Raw genomic sequence first — 10,747 nt, 5'->3', positions numbered from 1 at the left:
CTTGTTAATTCAAGGCCAGCCTGGTCTACACAGTGAGATCCAGACCAGCTGGGGCTGCAGGGAGACCTTGTCTCAAAAAGACAAATAAATAAATAAATAAATAAATAAATAAATAAATACTAGTGTGAAAGAAAGGCAAAACGACTTCATGATGGTGATCCTCCTGGAAACTTGCAAGTGCAAGCAGAAACCCTTCCTGAAGGACACAACTTGAGCCTGGGTCTCACCACTTATGAATCCAGTTAAAATCTTAATACTCAGAAAAATAAATCATCAAGAGGAAGAGCCAGCAAGGAAAAAAGTTCTCAACAGAATTATAGACTTCAGCTACTGGAACTATCAAAGAGAACATATGCTATACATTTAACATGGTTTCTTTTTGTTGTTGTTCAGTTTGGATTTGTGTGTGTGTGTGTGCGTGTGTGTGTGTGTGTACGCGTGCGTGCGTGCGTGTGTGTGTGTGTGCGTGTGTGTGTGTATTGTTTGCATGTATGTAAGTGCACCCATGTCATGCAGTGCCTAAAGAAGTCAATAGAGGGTGTGGCATCCCCTGGAACTGGAGTTATGGATGGTTGTTAGCCACCATGTGGGTGCTGGGAATCAAGCCCAGGTGCTCTGCAAGAGCAGTCAGTGCTTTTAACTGCTAAGCCATTTCTCCAGGCCCCTGATTTGTTTTTTGTTTTTTGGGTGGTTTTTTTTTTGTCTTTTTTTGTCTTTTTGAGACAGGGTCTCCCTGTAGCCCCAACTGGCCTGGAACTCACAGAGATCTGCCTGCTCTGCCTCCCAAGTGCTGAGACTAAAGGCGTGCACCATCATGCCTGGCTTACATTTAACATGTTTTAAGAAGTACAAAGGGCACACACACATCAAATAGACTTGAGAACAGAAATGGACAACACATTAATTTAAAGCAGATATTCAATCACTGACATGTTAAAATATATTACACAAATTTAAATTAGAAAGTAAATCCAAAGAAAATTTTCATAACGCAGTTCAGAGACTCGGAAAGATGGAATATGTAAAAGAGGCACTAAGTTATTGAGGTTAGCATGTGAAAAATCAACAAATCTTTGAATGGCATTTCAGGAGGGGGTAACAAAGATTACTGGGATGAGGCAATTTTGGAAGGGGTAATAGCTGGGAATTCCCCTGGTTTGTTGAAAGATAACAATTGTCAAAAAATATCAAGGCAAATATTAAAAGGAAGTTGGGTTTTCATTTGATGTTAGGTATGTTAGATAAATGCTAGCTATGTGTTGTACTTGAAGGCAAAAAAATGACTAGAAGAAGAAAGAATAAATTGCATAACCCCCAAACAGTTTTCACCAGGAAAATATAATTTACAAAATTACATGCACAAATAAGGCCTCAGCATGGATAAAATAAAATTTGACAAAACCACAAAGAAAATAGATTAGGAAGGATATTTGAAGAACTGGCTTTAACAGCTATAATGAGAAATATCATGATATATGACCATAGTGTAACCAATTTTGTTTTTGTTTGTTTTGAGACAGGATCTTATTTTGTAGCTGTGGCTGGCCTAGAACTCTCCATGTACACTCTCTATGTACCAGACTGGCATCAGTCTCACAGAGCTTTATCTACCTCTGTCTTCTAAGTTAAAGGTGTATGGCACCAGTTTTTGATATAAAACTCTGTCTAACTAGGAGAGAACTATGTGGACAAGGATGGCCTCAAACTTAAGATGGCTCTCCTGTTTCTGCTTCTTGAGTACAGATATTATAGCCTTTTGCCACCATACAAATGGCCATTTTTAAAATTTTATTTATTATTTTTATTTTATGTGTATGAGTGTATTACCTGCATGTAGGTAAGTGCACCCGTGTCGTGCAATGCCTGCGGAGGTCAGAAGAGGCTGTCAGATCCCCTGGGACTGGAGTTATGGACAGTTGTTAGCTGCCTTGTGGGTGCTGGGATTCAAACCCGGGTCTTCTGCAAGAACAACCAGTGTTCTTAACTGCAGAACCATCTCTCCAGCCTCCAAATGGCCAATTTTTTGAATTAACACAAAAGCCTGTTGACCTGAATTCAGATTCCCAGAACCGAAGTAGAAGCCAGATGCAGTGGTGCACATCTATAATCCCACTGCTCCTACAGAGAGTTGGGAGGTAGAGAAAGGAGAGTCCCCCAGAAACTAATGGGTCGTCGAGCTTGGAATATCTGGCCCAGCAGCAAACAGCAAGAAAGACCCTTCCATGAAAGCAAGGACAAAGGTGAGGGTTGACACTTGAAGCAGTCTTCTGACCTCCATATATGTGCCATGGAAAACACATGCCCTCACACACACACACATACTCATACACACACACACACACACACACACACACACACATATACACACACATACAGATCCAAAAATCAATAACTATTTTTAAAAGAAAGTAACAAAACTAGCCTATTACGAAAAATACATCTTACAAAAATGTTTGAATGATACTAAAACTGTATGTAAAATAAAATATGGGTTTATGTACTAAATTATTTTAAACTACAGAAATGAAGACACTGTGGTCTTGCTATAAGGTTAGAAAAACAGATCAGTGAAAGAGAATATACATAACAGATCAGTTCACACACACACACACATACACACAGCTTTTATAATTAAAAAAATAAAAATCAATGAGGAAAAAGATACGGTAAGTGATTCTAGGTCTAAATGGGACAAAGCTCTCAGGTTACATAGTGCTCCAGGTGGCTTGATGATTTAAGTGCACTAGGTAAATCAATAAAGTTTTCAGAACATAATCTGGAAGAATATCTTCATATCTCTATGACTGTAACAGGTTGAGGGAAGACTAAACACAAGGGCTAGCAAGATTGTCCAGCATGTAAAGGTACTTGCTGCCAAGACTGATGACCTGAGTTCAATCCCTAGGACCCATGTGGTAGAAGGAGAGAAGTGACTCCTCAAAGTTGTCCTCTCACCTCCACATATGCACCATGGCATGTGTGCTCACAAGCACACTAAATAAATGTGGGGGTGGGGGGTGTGATTGGATCAAAAAGTATTCTGTCAGTTGAGACTCTATCAGCATCAGGCAGAAAATGCATTGGCCACAGAATTGAGGGAGGACATTTATAACATACAGAACTTGTAAGGACTCACATCCAGATGTATAAAGAACTTACACAAATTTTGAAAGGCAGACCCCTGGAAAAGTTGACTTAGAGACTTGAAAGACATTTCACAGAAAAAGGAAATCCAAATGGCTAATGAATAAACACATGAAACAAGGTTCAACTTCATTAGTCGCTAGGAAAATTCAAACTAAGGTCCTAGAAACAACTATATATTCACAGAATGGCTAAAACGAGAAAAGATTGGTTCTACCAGTGCTGGGAACCATGGAGATCAATGTGAACCCTGAGACACTATTAATGGGGTGTAAATTAGCACAACCCCTTGACAAATAGTTTATTCTGATTTAATAAAGTAAAATAAATGCATAGCTTAACACTGACCCACCTATAGGTGCACACCAAGAGAAAACAATGTGCACAAATCCGACAAGCATGAGGACAATGGAGCCGCAAAGTATTTGTTGTACTACTTATCAAGAAAGAGAGAAGCAGCACGATTGTCTTCCTTTTGCATCTGCCCTGTCTCTGTAATTGTTTATTCAATAAAATGCAGTAGCAATGGTACTATGTAAGTGATGGCACCAAAGGAACTTAGTTTCAGAAACTTCTACTTTTGCACCTTTGGAAGCCCCGAGGCTCCATGTAAGAAGTTCAGGGGGTTTTGTTTTGTTTTTTCCTGGAGACATCATGTGACAGGATCCCAACAAGAAATTATCAAGAGTTGGAGAGGGGTTGGTGAGATGGCTCAGTGGGTAAAGGCACTTGCTATCAAGCCTGTTGCTCTTAGTTTGATCCCCAGCCCCCATTGCCTCCTACAATGTGGCCTCTGACCTATACACATGTGGCCTCTGACCTAGCTGTAAACACTAGATAAATAAATTTGATAAAATAAAAGAGCTCGAGAGACTCTGAGAATATCTGGAGTACATCTTAAGATATGTCAAAAATATCCACAAACTGAACCTAAATAAAATGGGAAAAAAGGAAATAATAAAAGGAAAATCAGAAAGTTATTTCAACAGAAAATAAGTATACAATGGAGAAGTCAACAAAACTAACCTATACCTAAACACTAGAAAGGAAATCCAAATGGCTAATGAATAAACACATGAAACAAGGTTCAACTTCATTAGTCGCTAGGAAAAAAAATATCCACAAACTGAACCCAAATAAAATGGGAAAAAAGGAAATAATAAAAGGAAAATCAGAAAGTTATTTCAACAGAAAATAAGTATACAATGGAGAAGTCAACAAAACTAAAAGTTGGTTCTTTGAAATGATAATTAAAACCAGCAAACTACTGGTGAGCTTAATCAAGGAAAAAAGAGAGATTTTCTAAAAAATCTCATGCCAGGAATATAAACAGTGATATCACTTCAGGTGTGACAGGTTTTAAAGAAGAGGGGTCGGGCTGGAGAGCTGCTGCTACAGTTAGAGGCTCAAGCTCACAACCAAACAGACAAGAAGAGGGTTGTTATGGATGACTTCATTGCAACACCTTGAAAGTTGAGGTAAAGAGGATAACTACATAGAAAATATAACTTACCAAAGCTGACTCAAGAAGAAATAGAAATATGAAGTTTGCTTTACCACAAAGAGATTAGATCAGAAATTTTGAAAAACCCGTTTATCTCAAAGAAAACTTCTGGCCTGTGGCTAATTCCACCAAACAGTCAAAGCAGAAACTCTTCCTGAAAACAGGTAATTCATTTTCAGAGCTTGATACCAAAACCACTCTATGAAAGAGGAAAGTTATAGGTCAACCTCACTAATGAATACAGCTGAAAAAAACCACACATGCAATATGAACAGTCCAACACACCGAATATCCAAAGGCTCTTGGCTAAGATGAGGTTTTCCAGGAAAACAAGGCTTATTTATGGGATCTTGAAAGACACCATATCAGCAAATAAAATAAAAAATCATACAACCATTTTAGGAAGTGCATAAAAAGTGTTTGATAAATGAGGGGGGGATGGTGGGAGGTGGGTGTTATTGGGAGGAGGGTGGGGACAATAGGGGTGTTTGGACTGGGGAGGGAGGATGGAGGTTGGGTGGGGGAAGAGAGAGTAGAGATGAATGGATTTGGGGGCTAGGGAAGTCAGAAGGGAAATGAGTTGAGGGAACCCCATGAGAAATACATATATGGTGTTTGAAAGTTAGTGCATATGTATAACTGGGGGCTGTATGGCAAGGAACACGGTGAAAGACAAGAGAGACCTCTCTTTGACTGCTTGGTCAGTCCAAGAGACTCCCAAAACAACACAGGCTATTGCCGGAGCTCTTAGTTATCTCCAAGAACTTGAAGATAAGACACTACTGAAGACAGGGCATACTTCAGACACAGGACTTGGAGCAATGGAGCCGGAACTGACCTGGAAGCCTTCTACCTGAATTCTCATTAACTCTCATAGTTCTAGAGAGTGCTATGCAAGCTGCTAAGGAAGAAAATCAATCAATGATCCACCACAGCACTAAAGCCTAATAACCATAATGACCGGCACAGAAAACTACCTCTGTTGGTGCAGTGGTGGCACTGTTATCAACAGCTGTCTAATTGAACTTAAAGCCCTCTCAATGGGAGTGAACTCATGGGTAGCACTGTAAACATAGCCAAATACATATGGCTGGAGAGGTCATAGATTCTAGAGAAAACCCTATCTCTGCCATATCTCTAGACAAATGAAATTTCTTACCATACGCTAAATATGGATTTGTATATTTACAGACAAGTATGCTATACACCAATCATCAAAGAAGCTTCTGTTTGGAAAAGATGGAGGCTACTGCAGAGTTCCACCACTGGTCACACACAGAGAAACTTATATGTCTGAGAGATGCCCAGTCCTAGGTGACATATCTACAGTGGAACCTCTATACCTAAAGCTTATGGAACATAGCAGAACAGGGGGTAGAGAGAAAACTAGTGCATCCCTCAACTCTCACCAGTGAAGCTTCCTTATACAACAGTGTGACACACACAGGAGGCCACAACTGACCAAGTTTTAGAGAATAAGAGACTGTAGAGTGTGTGCCCTTAGATAGGACTCCTATATTAAACCTCTCCCATCCACAGCTCAGGGACCACTGTGGAAGAAGGGGCAGGAAGATTGTAAGGGCCAGGGCTGGTTCATGAACACAGGGAAGCAGATGCTTTCAGGCCACTAGAAGCTTGCACGTGTGAACTTACGGCAATGGTGGTGCGGAGCACAGGACCTGTGCCAGTTCAATCGGACAAGGGCTCAGAGTGGAGCGAGGGAAATGGCCAGTGGTGGCCCTAGTCTGGGATTACTACTGGGTGAGGGAGAGTAGACCTTCCTTATGATCTCTAGATAGACTGACTAGTGGATGAATTTACACTGAAGGCCATCTGGGTACAAATGCTTGACTAGATAGGACTTAACATGTACGGTGGAATGCTTGAGGTCTGGTGGGGGTGGAGGGGCAGCATGGATGGAGGAGGGGTCTAAATTTGCTTAAGAACTGTTGGTTGTTTTTTCTTTTCTTTTTTTTTTTTTTTTGTCTTCTTGAGACAGGGCCTCCCTGTAGCTCCAGCTGGCCTGGAACTCATTTTGTAGACAAGGTTGGCCTTGAACTCACAGAAATCCACCTGCCTCTGCCTCCCAAGTGCTGGGACTAAAGGCTTGTGTCACCACACCTGGCTAAGAACTGTTGTATGAAATCTACAAAAGCTCAATAAATTTTTCTAAATGTCAACACCCATGTATCATAAGAAAAGACTAGCAAATGAGCAATAAAAGAGAACTTCAAATTGGATGCTCAAAATATCCAGCAGAAATTGACTAGGGAAGCCCTGTTGAGGCAGCCACTTGGAGCTCTCAGTAGAATCTCAGACAGAGTTCCCCCTTGGGTGAGGCTTCCAGATGAAAGAACAGATAACAGCAGAAAGGTAACATCGTTAAATCAAAGGCTTAGAAATATTCATTAGAAACCTACTGGGGAAGCCCCATTGAGGCAGCCAGCTGGAGTTCCCCATCTAGAGAGTCCCAGGTAGAGCAGAATGTCTCAAGCAAAGCTTCCAAGAGAAAGAACAAATAGCAACAGATGGAGGTAACATTATCAAGTTAGACACTCACGATGTCCAGCAGAAACTGATGGGGGAAGTTGAGGCATGTATAAGCTTCCCATGGCTGAACTGTGGGTCCCTTTATAGCGTGGGATCAACAACAATAACCTCTGTTGGAATGGTTTACCTTCTAGCTGCTTACAAATACACAGTGTTTGTACTCTTCACCTATTTTGCTCTCCTCTCTGTTGCAGAGTTGGGGCCAGCCTACTTCCAGACAAAGGGCCTGGAAAGACATTTGAAGACATCGTGCTTGAGTCAGAAGGGGTGTGTGTGTGTGTGTGTGTGTGTGTGTGTGTGTGTGTGTGTGTGTGCAAACACACACTCCCTTCCAGACTCAGCTTCTCAGTGACCTCAGACAGCACATGATAATTTACCAATACAATGTATATACAATATGTAATCTTTAATTTATACATATAAAGTTAAATCTTGATGCCATAATCTATGTTTGTATTTATATATAAATCTATTGACATATTTTAGAGATGTATGCATAAACTAATAAGAGCAATAATAGGCATGAAATAACGGAGCGTGGTAGCACATGCCTGTAAACCCAGCACTCAGAGGTTTGAGACAAGACAATCACAAGTTTGAGGCCATATATAGCAAGACCCTGTCCCAAAAAACATATATACCTATAAAATGTAATATTTATTTACATATGTTATTCAACCTCCCTTAAATAGTTTATAACATACTTTATGTAGATAGGTAAATATACAAATATCATATAGGCTTCTTTTTGTTTGTTATTTGAAGGAGTCTTTCGCTGGCAGAAATGGCCTTTTGTATTCTTATGTTTGATTTTACTGGTTTATTGTTTATCGTTTCATTTTGAAGATTCAATTTTCCACTTACTTTGGGGATTTTTAAGATGTTACCTCTGAATTTTATTTTCTGTTTCATGTTTTGGGCTTTCTAAAATCTAGAAGCAATTACCTTTATTTTGGGTTATTCTTTCATTTTATTTAATTACTTTCATCTCTTTTCTCTGATTTTTTTAATACACGCTCACTATGGCTCACTATGACTTTTACTCATATAACCACTTAAAGTTGTAGTCAGACCAATTTGTTTCTTTCTGATTCTAATTTGTTTAAAAGTATTATAACACTTGTTCTTTAATTCTTTACTACCCCCTTTAACTTCTACTGTTTCAAAAAGTAATTTCTTCTCTGAGTGCTTGCTTTATATAATTCATAATTTTACCTTTTTTTTTTTTTTTTTTTTTTTTTTTGTCTTTTTGAAGTAGGGTTTCCCTGTAGCCCCAGGTGTCCTGGAACTCACTATATAGACCAGGCTGGCCTTGACCTCACAGAGATCAGCCTGCCTCTGCCTCCCAAGTGCTGGGACTACAGGCGTGCGGCACCATGACCGGCCATAATTTTACCATTATTTTTAACTTTTAAAAAATGTATTCACGGGGCTGGAGAGATGGCTCAGTGGTTAAAAGCACTGACTGCTCTTGCAGAGGACCCGGGTTCAATTCCCAGCACCCACACGCGGCTACAAACCGTCCCTAACTCCAGTTGCAGGGGAATCCGAAGCCCTCTTTTGACCTCCGTGTCATTGCACGACACGGGTCTACTCACATACATGCAGGCAATACACTCATACACACAAAAATAATAAAATTAAAAAAAAATTTTTTTGATCTTTTTGAGACAGGGTCTCCCTGTAGCCCCAGCTGTCCTGGAACTCACTATGTAGACCCGGCTGGCCTTGAACTCACAGAGATCCGCCTGCCTCTGCCTCCCGAGTGCTGGGATTAAAGGCATGCGCCACCACGCCCAGCAATGAAACATATTTTTTTAAATATATTCATTGACAATTCATACATGTATACATTGATTATATCCACCAAATTTTACTGTTTTTGATGGCTTGAAGCAGCCACAGGTCTGCTTATCTGACTCTGACTGTATTTTCTTCTGAAAAGATTTGTCCCTAGATCCTTGACCTCTAAGATATGAAGTGGCCTCGGGCCTCAGCACAAGAACTTGCTTTTAACCCACTTTAGGTTTTTGCAAGACAGTCCACAAGAGGGCGAGGGAGAGCTTGGCTGAGATTGAATGCAGCCTTGCCAGGGGCCAGCCTGTTAGGTTTTGTGGAAAACAGAATAAAGGGGACAAAGATGTCGATATACCTTACATGGGAAAAGGGGACTTTGTGGATGCGATTAAGGGAAAGATCTTGAGATGGAGGTGTCCTGACAAGCCCAGTGGGGCTCTTACAAGGAAAGAGTGTAATCATGAAAGTCCCCATGAGAGGGGTATGGTAATAAGAGACCAACGGCCACATGCTTTGAAGATGAAGAAAGGGACCGAGAGTCAAAGAACACAGGTGGCTTCTAGAAGCTGGAAAAGGCAAGAGAACATGTCCCTTGGAGCCTCCAGAGGGAGCAGGCTCTGCTGAAACATGCTCCAGGGGTCCAGGAAGATACTCTTGGGGCCTCTTAGCTCAAAAGTGTAAGAAATAAATGTGTGTTGTTTTTAAGCCACTAAGTTTATGATAGAGCAAAAGGACTGAAGGCCTGCATCAGGGTACATCCTCCCGTCAGAAGTGAGCACTGTGTCTGTGCTAGCTGATGACCCCGATTAGCAGCATGCCGGGAACACGCAGGCCTTCAGTCCTTTTGTTCTTTCCTGAAGTTCCATGGTGACAGGTAAGAGCATCTGTGTTTAAGGATTTTGTTTGATTTCTACAAAGCCCACTGACTGGCTGCTAGAGTCTGTCTCTTACAAGTTGGGATATATTATTGAAATTCTTTCTGGTCCAGTTCCCTTGCTTGCTCTCTGAGGTGAGTCTCCGAGAAGCTGGAGTGGGAGGGGCAGGACTAGTGGCCGTTCTGGGCAGCCCGGGACCAGATCTTCTACGTGTTTTCTTCCTTTTTCTTTTAGGCTAAAGCCATGAGGTTATGCTTTTTTTTTTTTTTTTTTTTTTTTTTTTTTTTTGTTTTTTTTTTTTTTTTTTTTTTTTTTTTTTTTTTTTGCATAGCATGTTTTCTAATTTTTATTGAACTTTTGTGTATTTCATATAACACATTGTCATATTTAGACCTCACCCCCATCTGCATCCTCTGTGTCCCCCCACCAGATTTCAAGCATTCTGTCATATATATTAAGGCCTGTTGAGTCAAGTTTGCGATCCCAAATGTCCCTCAATGTGAATCCATTCACTGGAGCCTGGTCAGCCTATTTAGTGTCACTCCCTTAAAGAAGACCAGCTCTCAGCCAGCAGTGATCAGTTGCCAGAAGTTCCTCGGCTATGGTTGGGGCCTCCTGCCGGTTTCCTACTTCTATGCTGGGTTATGCTTTTTTTCTTTTTTTCTTTGACTGGTTACCATGGAATTTCTCATCCTTTTGCATCATTTTAGTTCATTTCTTAAGGAATTGGGAAGTTTGAAGAATCAGTGACCTAGTTTTCAAGATACCATATTTACCTGGAATTCTTTACTGCTGATTTTTCTTTTTTCTTTTCTTCTTTTCATCCTTTTTTTTGGCTCATAATTTTTCTTTTGTTCTTTTTAAAAAATGTATTTTA

The 10,747-nt window shown here is 40.4% G+C and overlaps 1 pseudogene; it reads left to right on the top strand.

The window, feature by feature from the left end:
• Positions 1-10,747, top strand: part of LOC103745823 — a 21,310-nt pseudogene that overhangs the window by 4,977 nt on the left and 5,586 nt on the right.

This window comes from Nannospalax galili, unplaced genomic scaffold (assembly GCF_000622305.1).
Source record: "Nannospalax galili isolate Female #2095 unplaced genomic scaffold, S.galili_v1.0 scaffold611, whole genome shotgun sequence".
NCBI lineage: Eukaryota > Metazoa > Chordata > Mammalia > Rodentia > Spalacidae > Nannospalax > Nannospalax galili.
This window is presented reverse-complemented; position numbering and strand designations above follow the sequence as displayed.